Here is a 21,712-nt window from a genome sequence, read left to right as displayed (position 1 = left end):
TTAATATGAGAAAATATCACCGTGGGTGCTATGGAGACGGTGCCCTACGAGGCCATGGCGTGTTCATAGGAAATGCTAAGCCTTCTACCTGTGCGCCAGACACTATCACCTCTCAACTAATGCAGAACATTATTCCGCCAACTTTTCCCTTTCTTCTGCATCGTCAATTCTCCTCTTTCTAATTAATAATATTATTCATGGGCAAACATGCTGCAATTATTCCTATTTTAAAATACCTTTCCATATCCTACAAATCTGTCAAGATACCGCCTCCTTTCTCTGATCCTCAGAGCGAAACTCCATGCGCCCATTGTACCCCAATCCTTTCATCTTGGCTGTTAAAGGTTCCACCCCAATCTGTCTTCTCCTTTTCTACTTTCCAAAATTTGTTGTTGCCAAGCACAACATTGATCTCCATATTCTTCAACTTTTAGTCCCTTTTACAGAAGCTGACATAGGTAATCACTGACTTCTCCTTAAAGCATGTTTCCACTTGGATTGCAGGACACTGTGTTGTCGACTCTATTTACCGTATTAGCTGCTGCTTCCTGGGTTCCTTTGTTGACCACCATCTTCCTGATTTCTCAATTATTTCCTTTATTTAAACGCATTTTCTTTTTATCTCAGATGGTGTCCTGCTTTAACTCCATGGGTATACTGCCAATTTTCAGGTTTTTAATCCTCAGCCTTCATTGTGCTGTAGAACTCTGGAGTTGTACATTCAGCTACCTAGTTGATATTACCTCTTGAAATCTAATAAGTAACTCAAGGTTACTATTTGCAAAATTGACCTCTGATTTTCTCCCTAAACCTCGTTCTCCCACAACTTGCCCAGCTCAATAAATGACAATTTAATCTTCAATTATTTAAATCAAACTCTCTGAAGTTATCCTTAACTATTATTTTTATTTTTCCCAGACTCAATCCATCAGGAAATCCCGCAAGTCTACTTTTAAATTGAATATCAGTTGAAGTAATTTTATACTGATACTACACTGGTCTAAACACCATCAGCTCTCGGTGGAATATTACCTTAGTTTCCTATTAAATCTGGAGCCAATGAAGACAGACGGCAGGCTTATTGCTAGTTGTTGTTGTTTTTCTGAAAGAAATAAATTATTGTAATTTGGTGGGTCTTAAATAACTGATTTAGAAATTATGTAATCTCATTAAAAATACCTACACTATTTTATGAAAATTAGAAATATCTTAAACTGTATTTAGTAAAGTCTTGACAAGTTCTTTCTGTGTGAGTTTTAATGGTGAACTCTTGCTCAAGAACAAAGAACACGTTCAGACATGTTAGCTAAGGGAAATTCTAAGCTAAACTCAGAGAGAAGAGGGCTATTGCTTTATTTGAATTTGGGATTCTTTGAGAGTCTTAAAGTCACAAAAACAAGTGTAAAAAGGAACCATACAAATATCTCATTAGTCATCTAGTTTTTAATATACTGTCTAACCAAGGGTTGCATTTCTTGAGTCAAAGGTTAACATTTTATGATTCATAATGTCTACATTGCTAAAATTTTAAATTTGGTCATAACATTTGATTGGTTCTCCTTCCTAATTGCAATTTCAGGGCCTGTAGTTTTCCTGGGTTGATAATTATTCAGATGAATGATTTATCCATTTAGATAAACATCAACTGGTTCTAATAATTTGCTATTACTGTTTATGTCAGGTTGGTGAGTCATAATTGCTTTCTTGAGATCTTCTGTTTGTCAAAACTGTTCTTTAGATTCCCACAAAACACTTTTGGAGTTAGAATTTCATTTTTAAAGATAAATGGAAGAACTCAGAAATTAATTTGACCCCTTTGCTGACTTGCCATCCTACTTAATTACTACAGAGTTAACTGTAAAAGCTATTATCTCATCAGCAACTATCTAATTTATAGTATCCTATATTAAGTATAAAATATTATGAACTGGTTGGGTTATCTGGCTTTATGTTATGTAATTGCCCATTCAAATTTTTATTTCAACCAGGTTTATGTGCTTTGTGACATTTAGGATATATTCATATTTTTAGGTATTTCTTGTTTTAGTAGAGACTGATGTTCTTTAAATACAAGCTTTGATTTCTATCAGCATTGTGAGCAATTTGCTCATTTTCTAATTGGACTTTTTCAGATCATAGAAAAATTAAGGAATGATACTGTCATTTAATTTCACTAAGAGAGTTGGAAAACACCAGTAATGATTTACAAGTTAAGGAAAGTAAACAGATGCTTTAAAAAAACATATTTTTAATGATTATCATCTTATTATTAATTAAAAGCTGATTTTTAAGAATGGAAGCAAATGTAGATTTACAGACTCTTAATGTCAAACTAACACCTCTTTCTGGTAGTTTAATTTACTTTTGTTCACTTTCTTCTTCATGTAAGAGTAAAAACTGTTTTGTGGAACACACTTCAATACAAAAGAAAGCTTGTTAATAGTTGTTCTACAGTGTATATTCTCAAAGCCATGTTATACCACATCTTTTCATACTTTATAAGTCAGTGGCTTAGTACATTAAAAAATGAAGTTTCTTAAAACACTTGTGATTTTTTCACACGTACTGTGTTCTAGCATTCTAGGAGTGTTTTGGTAGATTTAAAGATGGGTTTGCTGTGTCACACTACAATCTAAGAAAGTTCTCCTTGGCTTTTAAATCTAATCTCTGAGGCTGGATAGTAGACTTTCTTTCCTCTGCAAAAAAAGTCTTTGTTGGATTTTTTTTTCCTTGAGGCATATCAAATTCTTATTTCCTTTGGGATATAAAGAAATAGAGATTCAAAACATTGTATATAAACTTTTTCATATTTTACCCCCTATTTTGTGGAGGAATGTTTCAAAAAGTAGCCAATGCTATATTTCTTTTTTTTTATATAGTAAAAACAGTTTTTATTTTGTTTTATTTTTTATTTTTTTATTATACTTTAAGTTCTAAGGTACATGTGCACAACGTGCAGGTTTTTTACATATGTATACATGTGCCATGTTGGTGTGCTGCACCCATTAACTCGTCATTTACATTAGGTATATCTCCTAATGCTATCCCTCCCCCAGACCCCCTCCCCACAATAGGACCCAGACAGTGCTATATTTCTTAGTTGTATTTTATTTTTATTTTTTCTTCATATTATGTTGAATATAAAATAAAACTTGAGAGATGCACATACCAGTTTATTCAATAAGGCCTTTTCTTTATATATACTCCTAGACAAATTTTAGCAGAAAAGTCAGAAACTTGTACTAAACTAAAGCTTGGTTTTTTTGTTTCGTTTTGTTTTTTAAGACCTACAAACTCCTCTTGTATCAGCACACTTCATATTATGGCTGAAGCTGTTATCAGAAATACTATTTCTTAATATCATATATTATTCTTTAAAGCGCAACAATTTAATACAACCATGTTTATTAAGACCCTCACAGATCAAGAGCTGAGGGTCTTTATAAATGGAAGATAAAGGATGACAGACATAGGGCCAATGGCCTCAAGCAATGCTCATGAAACCCCTTTGCAGAAATGTGGTCAGGCCTCAGAGGCGGGACAGTTGTACTAAGAAGTAGAAAGTTGACAATTGTTTCTCTACCTAGTCAGACTTCTGTTTCCTCATCTGTCAAGTGAAATCAATAATAGAAACTACCTCCCAGGACAAATGATGTGATGGATATAAAGCATTCTTACCCTTTGGCACATAGTAATTTTACAGTGTTCCACAAGAAACCTTTATTTTGTTTTATTTTATTTCGTCCCTATTCCTTCCGCAGTCATTTGAAACGTTGGAAGGAAGGTGAGTGGACCGATCTGCCTACTGCTCTTGTATTGTTGCTGAAATGTGTAGGGGAGGCTGCTCTCCATGCTTCAGTCTAGTATCATCATTTCATATGTGTGTCTTGAATATTTTTAAAACATTTGATTTACTTAAAAACTTAAGCCTAACTGATTTGTGAACTTCTCAGAATGAGTATTCTTCTTAAAATGTTAAAAAGTAAGAAAATTAGCAGAATATAAGGAAGACAATTATCTGAAAACTGAACGGTTAGTTAAATCGGAGTGCAGCCAAAGGCACTTGGGACGCTAGAGCTGTTACAAGTGAGCTTTGAATTTATGTCAAGCGTCCTGGTACATAGAAAATCAGGAGTCTTTGTATCTTACCATCTTATAAAATAAGTTATACAGGTTCAGCTAGAGAGGGAAGCAGTGTCCTGACAAATGTGGATACGGGCTGCCTTTTAAAACCGTTTCTAACAAAGGCATTGCCTTGAGCTCGCCCTCCCGTGGGGTGTGTCTGTGGAGCCCACGTGGAAATGCGGAGCTGAGGCTCCGGGCCCACGAAGGCCATTTCCCCTGTTCGGTTTCTTCAGGTAACAGGGCGCGGGTGGTTGGGGGAAGCTCGGCCCAGTCCCGACACTTCAGCCCTGCGGCAATGAGAAGGGGAGGAAGCCAAGGAAAACTTACTCCGTTAAGGCAGCGGCAGGAGAGAAGAGGAGCACCCTGGTTTGCTCAGGATTTAAAAATATTCAGCCAGACTACCCACAAGTAAATGTGGCCCAATTATTGGGAATGGGTAATCAGATTAGAGTTTCCTCCCTTCTTAGAGGGGTAAGAAATGGGTAAAGAGACCGACAGAGGTGCCAAAACATATCTTTTCTTAATTTCTCATCAGGAAAAATACTTACGAGTAAAAAGGAAGGAATTAAATGAAGTTAAACTAGTATTGAGTGAGATGGATCGATATGTTAGGTTAAATCCTTGCCGTTAATCTGGAGGAATTAGTATAAAGTAAAATATAAGACCATTTATAGTAAACTAATCAATAAAGTGAATATAAAGGCAGATAGCCCACATATGCTAGTTTTTTTAATGAAAAAAGAAAGTTCTGTTTCAGATATGGCCCTTCGAAGTATATGTAAAGAAGACTCAAAATAAATTGATCAAAAAATGGCAAGTAACATGTCAGATTACTTTTAAAAAATGTTCCTTCAAGCAAAAATTAATGAAATGATGGTAGTTGTATATAAAGAAAAAAATATGTGACAACAGGGTTTTTCATATTCACTAGAAACATACTTGGGAGATGAGACCTAACCCAGTAGGAATGAATATGAACAAAAATAGAAGACATTCACACACAAGTGATAATTTATGAGACATGAACTTGATCGTATTGATCCTGCTGAGTTCTCTGTTGAAACGACATAGCTTCCCCCATGATCTTCCCACAGCCTGTTTGAACTGTGCTCTGCTTGCCTGGAGCCGTGTCGCCCTTGCTTTCCGTGCCGGGGCCACCTTGTGATGGCTCATCCGGTATCTACGAGGAGTAACTTCCAAGGCTGAGAGTGGCCAGGGGAGGAGGAAAGATTGTGTCCTTGTTACCAGGAAAGCAAGGTGCACTGGTAATAACTACAGCCTGAATGTGATGAAAGGCAGAGTAGAGAATCTCTGACATCATTCCATATCTAGGAGTTTCTTTTCATTTATTATTTATTAATTTATTTATTTTAAAATTATACTTTATGTTCTAGGGTACATGTACACAACATGCAGGTTTGCTACATATGTATACATGTGCCATGTTGGTGTGCTGCACCCATTAACTCGTCATTTACATTAGGTATATCTCCTAATGCAATCCCTCCCCCCTCCCCCCTCCCCATGACAGGCCCCGGTGTGTGATGTTCCCCTTCCTGTGTCCAAGTGATCTCATTGTTCAGTTCCCACCTATGAGTGAGAACATGCAGTGTTTGGTTTTCTGTTCTTGCGATAGTTTGCTGAGAATGATGGTTTCCAGCTGCATCCATGTCCCTACAAAGGACACAAACTCATCCTTTTTATGACTGCATAGTATTCCATGGTGTATATGTGCCACATTTTCTTAATCCAGTCTGTCACTGATGGACATTTGGGCCGGTTCCAAGTCTTTGGTATCATATCTAGGAGTTTCTATATGCTGTTCCTCTGTCTTTGCCTCCTGTCTGGAGTTAAATGAGGGATATTTTAAAAGATGTTCTCATGAAGACTTTTCCTATTTTTTTTTTGATAGGATTCCTGTTTTTCATATAACAAGTATCAAAAAGCATAGATGTGCTATTTGCAAAACTAATTTAAAACTTATTAGATTGAATTAAATGTAACATATTATACAATGTAATGTAATGCTTTTTTAAACTAGATATCACTCCATTCAAATCAGTGATTCGCTACAGTATCCCAATAACGTAGACAAACAAATGAACATCTAAAATCTTAGCCGGGCTCGGTGGCTCAAGCCTGTAATCCCAGCACTTTGGGAGGCCGAGGCGGGCGGATCACAAGGTCAGGAGATCGAGACCACAGTGAAACCCCGTCTCTACTAAAAATACAAAAAATTAGCCGGGCGCGGTGGCGGGCGCCTGTAGTCCCAGCTACTCAGGAGGCTGAGGCAGGAGAATGGCGGGAACCCGGGAGGCGGAGCTTGCAGTGAGCCGAGATCGCGCCGCTCACTCCAGCCTGGGCCACAGCGTGAGACTCCGTCTCAAAAAAAAAAAAAATAAATAAATAAAAAAAAAAAAAAAAAAAAAAAAAAAAAATCTGATCACATCTCTTCTTTAATGGCTCCCATGAGTCAATAGAAAGAGCAAAACAGAAGGAAAAGTAACATCTATAAAGGCCACCTTAGTGCCAGGAACTTTTTATTCATCATTATATTCAAGCATGGCAATAACACTGTGAGGCAATTGTCTTGTACTTACTTACAGAGCAGATAATAAAACAGGATCAGGAAGATAAAGTAACTTGTCCTAGCTCTAAGTAACTAATTGATGAAAAAATTTGCATTCAGATTCAGAGCTGTCCAATTCCATATTCTGTACTAAGTCTAAATTATTTATTACTTATTATTTTAGCAAACAGCTCAATGAAACTTTTCCCAGAGCAAAAGGTCATTGCATTAATGCTTACGTGTGCGTTTGACCAATGATATGTTGTCCGTTTATGTGACTGTAATTATACCCCCATTGAAATGTTTCTCCAGTGTTGGTTATAGATGGGGTTTGAACCTCCTTTACTCTCCTGCCCCTCCCTTTGGGATCAATTGCATCCATCTGCTGGATGGTTAACTTAGGTTATGTAAATCTACAACCATGTATCAGAGATTTTTGGTCTGAATTGCTATCCCTAAATAACTAACCTACAAGAAAATTTCATTGGCCTTTCACCAGTACAACTGTTTTAGTCTTAAGACACCCGCAAATATATCCTCTGTTTCAGTGACCAATGAAGGCCATATTAACTCACAGTTGGCTATGGCTGGCATTTTAGCATGATATAAAAAATGGAAATCATAAAGAATCCTACGGACATTTTATACTATAGACATTATTTTTATAGAGGGTGGAGGTGCTTCATTTATGCATTCTAAGGAACAAAATTTAGCTAGTAATTAACAGTATTTAACCTGCGTAAAGTCTTTTATGCAAGCTATAAAATTAATTTTATTACAGAAATTGCATTACACTTAACAGCTGGTGACCTATCTTACCACAGTAATGTATTTTTCATTAAAATGAAACATTGTGTTTCAGAGCAGGAGCCAGGAATCAGGGGTTGAATTGGAAACTGCCACATGTGTTATATAGAATTGCTGTCTTCCAAAAGAGCACATAACCTGGCATTTCTCAGTTTATTACTGCATCAGGATGAGCAGATTTAAACTCTAATTAAAGAGATGCCATACATTGTCTTTTTACAACTGGGGTGACTTTAACTGTTGTACTGTCAAACTAGCCCTGGTAAATTATAACTGTTGTTTTGGTCTTTTATGTAAGCTCAGACGTCCAGGTTGAATTTATCATGAAGCTGGAGTATTGACTGTATTTCCATAGCCGGTATTTTTCTGTCTAATTCTGGCTCTACTGCTGTACTGCAATGTTCTACTCCCTGGCAGTGCAAAGTGAATTTTGCTTGTTTTTACTTTAGTTGTTACTGATTATCCCCAAAAACATAATTTTCAGTAGTCCACAATAAATGCAGTATGAATGGCAACTTCAATAATTAATTGAGTCAGTGAATGGAGTGATTATATTTTAAATGTTTCCCATGATGTGTAGAACAGCAAAACAATGTGCAACTAGGGATTGGGGTATTTGGAAATCTTACATAAATTTGATAGTGTTTTAAAATCTTAATGAGGCCGGGTGAGGTGGCTCACGCCTGTAATGTCAGCACTTTGGGAGGCTGAGGCAGGTGGATCATTTGAGGTCAGGAGTTCAACATGGTGAAACCTCGTCTCTACTAAAAATACAAAAATTAATTGTGTGTGGTGGCGGCGCCTGCAGTTCCAGGTACTCGGGAGGCTGAGGCAGGAGAATGGCTTGAACTCCGGAGATGGAGGTTGCAGTGAACCGAGATTGTGCCACTGCACTCCAGCCTGGGTGACAGAATGAGACTCCATCTCAAAATAATAGTAACAACAATAATAATAATAAATAAATAGAATCATGAAGAATTTTCAATATAAAGATTCTTCTTGACTTGAGGAATATTTTTCCTGACCTATTATTATTTAAAAAAAGAAGTAATATACAAATGGCTTGGAGGAAACACACGTGGTATGAAAAATTAAAATTTTAAGCAACTTTAGATGTAAAGACAAAAATGGATAATTAAACATTAAAATACCTTAGATTTTGAGTTGCAATGGAAAAGTAGGAACAAAGTGGAAATAATCATCAAAGTGAGTTGGAAGAGCGAAGAATTGATTTAAGGAGTCTATTTAAGTTCTAAGACAAACACTAGTTGCCAACGTCCGTTGATAACCATTCCCCCTTTTGCCACCAAAATAAAACGGAAGAGCATAATTTCTTCATTTCTTAGAACGAACCTGCAATGTTCATTCTACGTGGTTTCCACTCCCTTTCTTCTTTCTAAGAACTGCTTAATTTTTCAAAATTTCACAATACTGGAATATATTCTGCCTTTAGTGGCAATCAGAAAAGAGTGGAAAATCAATGATTCATGTGACAGAGTTTGGTAGCTAGAGGATCGTAACAACCTGTATTTTCACTATTGGTTGTGAGGTAGGTCATGTTTTTGTTAATGTTTCTGAGTTGATATTCTTAAGTTGTTCTATTGCTTAATCTATAACATTTTTTCATAGAAACAGATTTGGAGAGTCTGAATCTGAGTCATCTTTTGCACAACTCAGTCCTAGTGTTGGATTTAGCCGTAAGCTATTTATTTATTTATGTATGTATTTATGTATTTATTTTAAAAGACAGAGTCTTGTCCTGTCATCCCCAGGCTGCACTGCAATAGCATAATCATAGTTCACTGCAGCCCTCACCTCCTAGGCTCAAGCAATCCTCCTGCCTCAGCTTCTCAAGTAGCTAGGACTACAGACACACACCACCTTGCCCAGCTAATTTTCATTCTGTTATAGAGGCAGGGTCTCCCTATGTTGCCCAGGCTGGTCTCAAACTCCTGAACTCAAGAGAGCCTCCTTCCTTGGCCTCCTAAAGTGTGTGAGCCACCATGCACGGCCTCAGTAATAAGCTTTTAAAGAACAATACCAAATTGTTCAATATCTTAACTAATATAACACAATATTTTAAAAATTAGAAAAACAAAAACTTGCTATATGTAATTGGAGTAGATAATGTATAATAAAATAACTTTAATTTTTAGTTTGTGGAGGAACCTCCACGGTTTTACTAATTTACGTTTCTACTAGCAGTGTACAAGTGTTCCCCTTTCTCCACATTCTCATCAATGTTCATCGTTGCCTGTGTTTTGTTTTTTGATAAAAGCATTTTAATTGGGGTGAGATAATAGGTCATGCTAGTTTAGATTTGCATTTCTCTGATGATTAGTGATGTTGAGCACATGGATGGGACTGGAAGACATCATGTTAAGTGAAATGAGCTAGGCACAGAAAGACTGATATCTCATGTTTTCACTCATGTGGGAGCTAAAAAAATTGATCTTATAGAGACAGGAAAACAATGGTTACAATAAACTGGGAAGGGTAGTGAAGAAACAAGTATTTAGAGGGGTTGGTTAATGTGTACAAATACGATTAGATGCAAGGAATAAAATCTAGTGTTCATTATCACAATAAGGTAACCATAGGTAACAAGAATTTATTGCCTATTTCAAAATAACTAGAAGAGTGAAGTTGGAATGTTCCTAACACAAAGAAATAATAAATGCTTGAGGTGATGAATATCCCTATAACCCTCATTGGATCATTAAACATTGTACGTGTGTATCAAAATATCACATGTACTCCCATAAATATGTGCAATTATTATGTATCATTAAACATTTAAAATTTATTTATATATTTATTATTATTAGTTTTTTTAATAGAGACAGAGTCTCGCTCTGTTGCCCAAGCTGGAGTGCAGCAGCATGATCTCGGCTCACTGCAACCTCCGCCTCCTGGGTTCAAGCAGTTCTCCTGCCTCAGCCTCCCGAGTAGCTGGGACTACAGGCTCATACCACCACGCCTGGCTAAGTTCTGTTGTATTTTAGTAAAGATGGGGTTTCACCGTGTTGCCCAGGCTGGTCTCGAACTCCTGAGCTCAGGCAATCTGCCTGCCTTGGCCGTCCAAAGTGCTAGGTAAAATTTAGGTTTTTAAATGAAGTAAAGTCTGACTAAGTAGGCTCAAATTACAAACAAGGAACTAACAACAACAACAACAACGGAAAGAAATTTCTACAAAATCCTAAAACTAAAAAGCTTGTAACCTGGAAAATGAGAGAAGAAAAATAGAGCCAGTGATATGCCTGACGGCTGCCCTCAAACAGTTTATAGCAGGAATATATAAGAATGAGATGACGTAATTGGCCTTCATATAGATATAATATTTAAATGCTTTTCTCTTTTGTGTAGAAACATGACACGCTGATTTCTCATGTTGAAGGCAAAATTAAATCTAGCCAAATAGTGACCCAGCTCTCAGCCTGCAGTGATTTAGTGAGGACCAGTAAGTCTAATCAGAGCGTATGGGCCTCGGCCAGGATGCTGACTTACACACCCGCCTCACCATCTGACCCAGGCTCAGGGCACACTGACTCCAGAAACATCGGTTCTATCTTCGGTGCTTATTATTCCTGGTTGCTCTCAAATATCCTAACATGGTAAGACCATGAAGACATTTATAATCAGTCCTAAAGTAAAATTCAGCCATGCTTTTTTCTGCTGTTCCCAAAGACCAACTTGTGCGGGACTTCAGTTGGAAAGAACTGAAGCCTGGATTATGTTGTAGAAAACAATATTTTAGCCTGATAGTAGGAGCATAACACATTCTTTTTCATTTCTGCAAAAGATACTAATTTCTGCCGTTGTTAAGTTTCAGATTTACTCTATTTGTCTCATCAAATAACCACTGAATTGCTCTGAGGAGTTGCTTACAAAGAATTTTCGGATCATGTGTGTCTGCTCACTGTCTACAGTTGTGTCACATTTATAAATGAAAACGTTTTAAAATTAGATGTCAGTCTTTATTTTCATCATTTTCACTGATTTCAGGGGCAAATTATCTGTTAAAATTTCTTTTTCAACCATCTACAACAGATCTAAATATGCCAGGGATACGTAGTAAGGTATGTGACTCTATGCAAACAAAGAAGAGAAAACAGATCATCTTTTTCTTTGTGGTACTGGAATTACCATATTTAAAGCATTCTTAAAGCCATTTCTAATCATTGATTTTGCCAGTATGACATGCACTCTTACAATTGTTTGTCCTGTTAATATTCCTTCATAAAAATATTCTCTAATGCTAAAGAGACTGGCTTGTTAATGGAAAAAAATTCAACCAAGTGAAATTTATAGCTCCTCTTTGAAAAAGACAGCTCTTTAAGGGCTTTGTGGCAAGAAATCAGGGGCATTAGCAATCACTTTCAAGTCACTTTAAGGGAAGATTCATGAGAATCATTGAAAGAGTTTTATATATATATTTTTTTTTACAAAATTATATATATACACACACACACATATATACACATACACACATATATTCTATTCCATGTACAAACTACACTTTTAAACAGGCATTACTTAAATGCTTACTAGATGGAAATTAGCAATCTATGATTCTAAAACGTAGATTTATGTAGAGTGATGTAGATACTTGAATTTTGTCCCAGCTCTACTTCTTGATAGATGTATGAATAGTCGTGTAATTGAACCTATCTGAACCAACTTTCTCTGTAAATGGTGAAAATCATGTCTCAACACAGGGACAGTGAAAAAAGTAAAATATTTGATAATATGAGTTTAGCTCAGCCACACATAATTAAGCAATCAATAAATGATAATAATAATAAATAACTTGTTTAAATACTTCCTATCCTTCAACACCTGGCATAGCATTGGATGAGAATGAAAAATTCACCTGTGTCACAGAAGCAGAAATGAACTGAACACTTTAGATATGTTTCACGTCACTCGGCTCCTACAGAGAAATTTGCTGTCAGAAAACAACCCACGTCTGAGGCTGCTGGATGAGGAACTTAAGAGCCCCTTTGCATAGGTGTTCTCATTTCTCTCAAGCTGGATACCACACCTGTCCTTTAAAGGCCTGTGAGTATGCTAAACTATCATGGTTTTAAGTGTGTACAATTTCCCTTTGTCCTTTATATAGTATACAAAATGGCACGTGCAAACACACACACACACACACACACACACACACCCCCCAGGAAAATCTGAAAGAAAAGATAAAGGAAAACCTCAAGAGCAAAATACTCAAATGCAGAAGTGTAGACATGCAAATAAAATATAACTTTATTTTGCTAATAAAATTAGAATCAAGCCACAAATTTTTGTGACTGGCAAAGATAATTGAGCCCCCAACCATTACTCTCCTTTCTTCACTCCAAGCTAATTGATTCATTCAACAAACGTATTTACTATGTACAAGCATCAGTCACTGAGCCATATGCCCAAATAAATGTCAATCATCGCCCTAAAGGTAGACTGATGTGAAAGGTAAGACATTTCAATGACAAAGTAGGTATAAGAGATGATGTGACTACTGTTACTACTAGAAATTAGGGAAGACTCACCAGAGAAAGTGACATTTAAGATGAGTCCTTAAGGGTTTAGCAGAAACCCTTGTATTGGGAAGAGGAAAGTTCCTTTTAGATTTTTTTTAAACTAAGTGTGTAAAGGCATAAAAAGTTATGCTATGTGCAGAGATCAATGGGAAGGGTAGATGGTGAGAGTACAGGATACAGAGTAGGAAATGAGACGCAGGAACAAGAGGGTAAACAAGCGACAGTTTCTTAAATAGAAGAGCTACATAATTGACTCTTATCTGTATACAAAATAACTCCTGTGTTCCCTGGAAAGATTGTTTAGGAGAGTGACAAGTTGGTAGAGGCCAGTAAGAGTGGAGGGAATGACAACCTTTTGTCTTTACCTCCTTCAAGTATCTGCTCAAATATTGCCGCTTTACATAGATTGATTTGAATCACCTTCTTTAAATAACAGCCGCTGCTACTCTCTTTCCTTATTTCCTATTTAATTTTTCTTTAAAAAAATCATTACAGGAATAGTTAGGATTTTCCCACTAGTATGTCGTTTTTTATATCTTTTGAGATGATTGCCATAGTCTCAGTGACCAGAATATTGCCTGGGACATGGTAGCTACTCAGATTTTTTTCAAAATGTGAGCTCATGAAGACCCGGACCAAGGCGATCACCACAGACATACAGTAGGGACTACAGACTTAAGAAGCTTTTCCAAATTAAATCAACCAAACGTATTTGGTGACGGCACATATGTAATGAGGGAGGAAAGATTAAAAGGGGAGGCACTTCCTTCACGGTGAGGGAGGTAGGATGAATGATGATGAGGCACTTCCTTCACGGTGAAGGAGGTAGGATGAATGATGGTGACATTCACTGAAATGAAATGTAATATGAACACTTTTGGGAAGGAGATCATAAATTCAGTATCAGAGGTGTGGAACATCAGTTCTCTATCAGTCAAAAGGGAATGGAATTGCAGGCCTGGGGCCCCAGAGAAAGATCTGAGATTAAGGTAGAGATATATAAATCATTAAAAATTGATAGCGGTAGAAGACACAAGTATAAAAGTCATATGAGTAGTGAGCATAAGAATATAAATACTGCAAAGTTTGAGCATTTGGAAAACTATTAAGATCAAGAAATAAAAATGATAATATTTTTAAAATGAGAGTTAAGGATGACAAAAATTTTATTATTCCAAGGTTGCACTGGGAACCTTTGAGATTGACCACTGTTCATCATGAGGACTAGGTAAGGTTTTTGTTTTGTTTTTTAGCAACAGCATGGGAAGGAAAAAAAATACAGTTTTTGCTAGACTAGTTTGTGATTTGTGCATTTTAAATTTAAGTGTAGAAACTTACTAAGCTTTTAGATTTCAGAAAGATGTAGGTGACCATCTGAGTTTTGATTCGTATAGCACTTTTGTCTCTCACCAGTTCCCTGATAGGACCAGCATCTGAAATGTTCCCTCCTGTCCCGAAGGCCTGCACTTCCTATGGCTTGTTCTATGTACTTATTTCCCATTCGAATGTCTGTCCTTTTATTCTATATGTTGCAAAGCAGAAATAATTGAATAGTATGTAGACTTCCTCAGGTGCACATCCTTTTCTCTCTCCTCTAAATTGGTCACCACAATTCCAGTATAGCAATCTCAACAATGATGGCAATGTGATGTTACCACTGCTCCTTGCTCACTAGGGAGGCGTTTGAAAGCCACCCATCCGTTGGTAAGCTTATTCCAACTTACACCTGGGAAACCGTCACTTACCCACTCTCAGTCGATTGTTTTTAATGGAACTGAGACGCTGGATATTGTGTTGGGGAAAAAAATCTATGCCGAACTACTGTTATGTAAGAATTAATGGAATTCCTAGAAAAAAGCAGACACTTTTGTGTTCTTTCGTGAGGGAATATGAGAAACAGCTGCTGCTACGTTGTAATCATAAAAGCAAAGCATAAGTATGAAGCCAAATATGTAGAAGAATGCAAATCTGAGAAACAAAGAAACAAAAAGAAAATCGTTATGTCAGCTCTTCATGTGACTCAGCAGACTTGTTAGTCCTATGAAATAAGAAATGGCTGTTATTTAAGGTGCAGTTGCTTAGTCTTTTCCTCTCCGCAGCCACCGGAGTCCTAATCAGTCACTTACCATGTGCATTAATTGTGCTGCGTATTTTATAAACATTACATCATTATATCATTTAATTTTCAGCACAATTCTGTGAGGCAGTTATGACCACTGTTTTATAGATAAGAAAGCTGAGGAATGGAAAGGTTGAGGAATTTACTCAAAATTACACAGTTAATTGAGGCACAGATGCAGGAATTATATCCTAACCTGTTCTAAATCCTGCAATATTATTCCATCTGTCCTGGCCTGAATTTGGCTACATATTAGGATTTCCAGTATAATATCTGGCATGAGGTTTCCTCTAAAGTCTGCCTCACACTAGTGCCCTGTCTCCGTCTTCTCATGTCTGTAAATGGAGTTTAAATGATGGGGTTTACATTTCTTTTCTAGCTGCATACACAGACAGAATTACCACCTTACGGAATGAAATCACATTAATAATGGTCCTTGCTGCTCAACAGGCAATTAGGATATTCTCTATGGACTCATCAGTCCCCGGACCACATCTTATTCTGTGAAACATATAGAAACCTAGCTTAATTAAATTAATAAAATAAAATGAAACACTTAAAGATTGAGAATGTGTCTGAATTAGTACACAACTACGTTACTTAGATAATATTTAGCTTTTTAAAAAAATTTTTGAAACCTCATGTAATACCTGTGTGCTTGGAAATGCTGACTATTCTTGTGCTTAAAGCTTATCCATGATCCGCTTCAGAGTTTGTGTAACACAAACCCCCCAGTTTACACACACATACACACATACACACGGTATATATGCATGGAAAATTGAGTATATGTATATAGAAACATATCATTAAGTGGATTTCTAAAGTTCTTAAGAATCATTGATGAAACAATTCATTCTCAAAGACACCTTTAACAAATGTTTGATTCTTGTCTTACCTTAGTTAAGTATTATAGAAACGCTATGCAAGTTTGTGTTCTTTCCTTGATCTGATTTACAAAAGCCAATTTATCAGATATCAAGGAATCCCAGTTTTTGTTTCTACTTTTCAAAGGTAAACAAAAAATCACAAGCACTGCATATCTTTATCTTTTAAATAGAAGTAAATCTAGCAGGCATATTGTTTTACATAAAAAATATACATTAGACTCGCAGTTTTCATTACAGCAAGTAAGGAGCTGAGAAGTCACCACTTCATTCTAACAACAAGTTAAAAGCTTATCAAATGAAAAATGAACAGTTCTTTTTAGATCCATCTAGAGGTCAGATCACAGAGCAAACTGCTGCCCCTGAAACTGGAGAGACACACAGGCAGACACCGAGATTCAAAACCTACCTGCACAGGAACCCATCAGCAGGAACACCTGTGGGAACCAGCCCAGAGGAGGGAAACCTGAACCATAATTGAGGAGTTGCTGGAGGCCCACTGTGGACAGCTCTGAGAATGAAAAACTCCAAGGGAGTCCGTCACAAAGGGCCCCACACACTTTTGTGAATTTGAGCTCTAAGAACTCTATCAGGTCCTCACAGTGAATACGGGATAAAAATCTCTCAAGCTTCTGGCAGGGAGAGGGATAAATGAACCAATTTGAAATACAAAAAGGGCATCCTGTTCTTAAAGACTTGTCTTCCAGAGAAACATTTTATCAGGGACCAACCTTCGGTGATATTGTCAAAGCCTAACTGACATGAAGGAAGGAAAATATCCTGTGTATTGGTCTGTTCTCACACAGCTCTGAGGACATACTTGAGACTGGGTAATTTCTAAAGAAGAGAGGTTTAATTGACTCACAGTACAGCATGACTGGGGAAGCCTCAGGAAACTTACAGTAGTACTGGACGGGGAAGCAAACACATCCTTCTTCACATGGTGGCAGCAAGAAGTGAGAGCGAAGGGGAGAAAAAGCCGCTTATGAAACCATCAGGTCGGGAGAATTCACCCACTACCATGAGAACAGCATGGAGGTAACCGCCCCGTGATTCAGTCACCTCCCACTAAGTCCCTGACACGGGGGGCCGATGTGAACTCCAGTTCAACAGGAGATTTGGGTGGGGACACAGCCAAACCATATCACCCAGCTGCAGCCACTTCTTGTCATCCTGTGTCACCCAATGGGCAGAGGTTGTGGATGGGCTGAGAAGCAGGTAAAGTTCATAGTCCGAAGTCACAGGCTCATCAAAATACTAACAACTTCCCCTACTGAAACACCTTACCAATCTATTAAAGGCCTATTTACTGCAGTTCTGTTTACCCAGTACGTCATGGCTTCCTTTCAACAAAATATTACAAGGCATACTAAAACATAATAAGCACAGTTTGAAAGCAAAGAACAATCATCAAAATCAGAGTCAGATATGGCAAGAAAGTTGGAATTATTAGACAAGAAATTTTTTATTTAGTAACTATGATCAGCATGCTAAGGGTTTTAATAGAAAAAGTAAACAACTTGGAAGAACACATAGACAATGTAAACAGATGAAAATTCTAAAAAAGAATCAAAGAGAAGTATTCGAGTTTAAAAACACTGACAGAAATGGTGAATGCCTTTGATGGGCTCATTAATAGACTGGACGTGTATGAGGAAAGTCCCTCTGAGCTGGAGAATATGACGACAGAAACTTCCAAAATGGAACAGAGAAGAGAAAAATGATGAAATAAATCAGAATGTAATATTCAAGAAATGTGAAACAACTAAAAACTATGCATAAAGGGAATACGAGAAGAAGAAAGAAAGAAGGAAGCAGGATTTGAAGCAATAATAACAGAATTTCTCCCAAATTAATGACAGACACCAAACCACAGATCCGGAAAGCTCAGCGAACACCACGGAGGACAAATGCCGGAAAACCTGCACTTAGGCATATTATGCTCCAACGTCAGAAAATTAAAGGCCAGGAAAAAATCTAAAAAGATGTCAGATTTTTAAAATACCTTAATTATAAAAGATCAAAGAAAAAATTATATCTGACTTCTTTTCAGAAGCTGTGCAAGCAAGAAGAGAGTGGTTTAAAATATTTAATGTCTTGATAGACATAAAAAACTCACCAAGCTGGAATTTTGTGCCCTGCAAAATTATCCCCCAAAAGTGAAAGAGAAAGAAAGACATTCTCAAACATAAGTTGAGAGAATGTTTTGTCAGTAGACCCACCTTGCAAGAAATGTTAAAAAAAAAAAGTTATGTAGAAAGAAGGAAAATGATACACGTTACAAAGTCATATCTACATATTTTAGGGAATAGAATCAGAAAAGGATAAGTGAAGATGAATCTTTTATTTTTGTTATTTTTAATTTATCTAATAACAGTTTATTCAAAATAATAATAGCGATGAATTAGACTGTTTATACTTCTGTTCATATATGTGGCTATGTGTAAATAAAATGAGTGACAGTAATGATACAAGAGACAGGAGTGAGTAATTAGGATTATTGTGTTATAAAGTTCACACACTACCCATGAGGCAGTAAAGCATTGTTTTAAAGTGCACTTGGATTAGATGTAAAGGTATATTGCAACCTGTAAGGCAAGTAATTTTAATTTTAATTAATATGGATGATATTAATACACTAATGAAAGATAAAGATTGTGAGAATGGATCAAGAAACTATTATATGTTATTTATAAAAAGTCTGTTTTAAATCTAAAGACTCATAGATTAAAAGTAAAAAACAGGATGGTGAGAGATATACTATGCTAACACTAATCAAAAGAAAGCTGGAGTAGCTATATCAATTTCAGACAGAACAGACTTCAGAGCAAAGGAAGTTATCAGGGATAAAGAAAAATATTACATCGTGATAAAGGGTCAATACTCCAAGAGCACATAAAAATCCTGAATGTGTATGCACCTAATATCAGAGTGTTATAACAGATGAGGCAAAACTGATAGGACTGCAAGGAAAAATACATAAATCCACTCTTATAATTAGAGACCTTAATGCCCTGCTGCCGTAAATGGACAAATCCAATGGGCACACAATTGGTGAGGACATAGATGTGCACCTTTACAAATCATTTGGATGTAACTGACATCTATAGACCTACTCTATCTGACAGTAGTGGATTGCACAGTCTCCCCAAGCTCACATAGAACGTTCAGCGAGATAGATTACATCTGAACAGTAAGACACACCTTCAAATTAAAAACAATAGAGACCATGTATTGTCTGCTATCAGACTACAATGGAATTACACTAGGTCGATAACAGAAAGATAGCTGGAAAAATCCCCAAATATTTGGTGAATAAATAACACATTTCTAAATTACCCATGGGTCAAAGAAAATATCTTGGGAAAAATTAAAAATATATTTTGAACTGAATTTAAAAGAAATACAACTTATCAAAATTTGTGGGAGGCAACAAAAGCAATGCATGAGGGAAATTTATAGCATTGAATGCATATGGTAGAAAAGAAGAAAGAACAATCAATAATATAATCTTCTACATTAAGAAACTAGAAAAATAGAACAAATTAAATCCAAAGTAGGCAGAGAAAAATAATAAAAATTAGTAGAGGAATCAATGAAACTAATGACAGGTATCAATAGAGAAAATCAATGAAACAAAAAACTGGTTATTTGAAAAGATCGGAGTGGAAGAGAGAGAGAACGAGAGAGAGGGCACAGGAATTATCAGTATCAGAAGTGAAAGAGAGGACATCACTATAGATTTACGGGCGTCAAAAAGGATAATAAAAGAATATTGTGAACAACTCTATGCTTCCAAATTGGGTAATCCAAATAAAATTGACCAATTCCTTAAAAGACACAATCTGACAAATCTTACACTAAAAGAAACACAATTGTAATAGGCTTATGTCCATTAAGGAAACTGACTTAATAGTTAATCAATCACTTACCAAAATAGAAAACACCAGACCCAGATGAGTTCAGGGAGGAATTTTAGCAAACATTTATAAATTAAATTATGCCAATTCTCCACAGTCTCTTTTGGAAGACAAAAACAAAGGAAATACTTTCAAACTCATTTGAGGCCAGCTTTACCCTAATACAATAAACCAAAGATATTATAAGAAAAGCAAACTCAAAACAATGTCTCTCAGGAAAATGGCTGCAGTAATACTCAACAAAATACTAGCAAATTAAACCCAACATGTGTAAAAAGAATTATGTACCACAACCAAATTAGATTTATCTAGGCATGCAAGTCTGGTTAAATATTTAAAAATTAATTAATGTAACCCATCACATCAACAGACTGAAGAAGAAAAATTACATGATAATATTAATATATGAAGAAAAAACATTTGACAAAATCAAACACACGTTCATGATAAAACTCAGTAAACTAGGAACAGAGAACTTCTTCAGGTTGATAAAGCATATCCGGAAAAGCTCTAAATCTGCCGCTAATATCATACGTAATAGTGAGAAACTCAAAGCTTCCTCATTAAGATCAGGAACAATGCAAGAAGATTTCAGTTCACTACTCCTTTTCAAGATTGTACTGGAAGTTCTAGCTAATCAAATAAGAAAACAAAAATTTAAAATGTAGAGTGGAAAGGAATAAATAAAACTTTCATTTTTTGCAGATGACATGATTGTTGACATAAAAGAATCCACAAGAATTCTCAGAAAAACTCCTGGAATATTAGTGATTATAGAAAGGTATCAGAATATAAGGTTAATACACAAAACTCAACTGCTTTTCTACATATTAGCAATGAACAAGTACAATTTGAAATTACAAACACACTAACATTTACATTATCACCCCTCAAAATGACATACTTAGGTATAAATCTAACAAAATATGTACAAAATCTAAGTGAGGAACACTATGAAACTCTCAGGAAAGATATCAAAAAACTAGGCTGGGTGCGACGGCTCACGCCTGTAATCCCAACACTTTGGGAAATTGAGGCGGGCAGATCACCTGAGGTCAGGAGTTCGAGACCAGCCTGGCCAACGTGGTGAAACCCCATCTCTACTAAGAATGGTGGCAGGTGCCTGTAATCCCAGCTGCTCAGGAGGCTAAAGCAGGAGAATAGCTTGAATCCGGGAGATCGTGTCACTGCACTCCAGCCTGGGTAACAGAGTGAGATCCTGTCTCAAAAAAAAAAAAAAAAAAAAAAAAAAAAGAACCTAAATAAATGAGGATATATTTTATGTTTTTGTATAAAAACCTCAAGGTAGTCAAGATATCGGTTCTCCCGAACTTGATCTATAGTTTCAACACAATCCGAAATAATCGTAGCTAGTTATTCTATAGATATCAACAAACTGATTCTAACGTTTATACAGAGGAGCAAAAGAATCAGAATAGCCAATTTAATATTGAAGAAGAATACAATTGGAGGAGTGATGCTATCAAACTTTGACTTACTATAAAGCTATTGTAATCAAAATAGTGTGGTGTTGATGAAAGAATAGACAAATAGATAAATAGAACAGAATAGAGAGCCCAGAAATAGACCCACATGGATGTAGTTAACTGATCTTTGATGAAGGAGTCAGGGCAATACAGTGGAGCAAATATAGTCTTTTCAGAAAATGGTGCTGGAACAACTGGATACCCACATGCCAAAAAATTAAGTTAACTTGGACAGAGACCTTACAACTCTCCCACAAATTA

At 36.3% G+C, this 21,712-nt stretch overlaps 1 protein-coding gene and 1 long non-coding RNA gene across 2 annotated transcripts in view; both read left to right on the top strand.

Annotated features, from left to right (window-relative positions):
- ROBO2 (roundabout guidance receptor 2) overlaps positions 1-21,712 on the top strand; it is a 1,778,513-nt gene that overhangs the window by 171,265 nt on the left and 1,585,536 nt on the right. The window lies entirely within an intron of this gene.
- LOC126949355 (uncharacterized) lies at positions 6,550-21,231 on the top strand. The gene is made up of 2 exons (XR_007723682.1): positions 6,550-13,820; positions 13,864-21,231. It is a non-coding gene; the product is annotated as an uncharacterized LOC126949355 (long non-coding RNA).

This window comes from Macaca thibetana, chromosome 2 (genome assembly GCF_024542745.1).
Source record: "Macaca thibetana thibetana isolate TM-01 chromosome 2, ASM2454274v1, whole genome shotgun sequence".
In the NCBI taxonomy this organism is placed as follows: Eukaryota; Metazoa; Chordata; class Mammalia; order Primates; family Cercopithecidae; genus Macaca; species Macaca thibetana.
The sequence above is the reverse complement of the archived record's forward strand: the minus strand, read 5'-3'. Positions and strand labels throughout refer to the sequence as shown.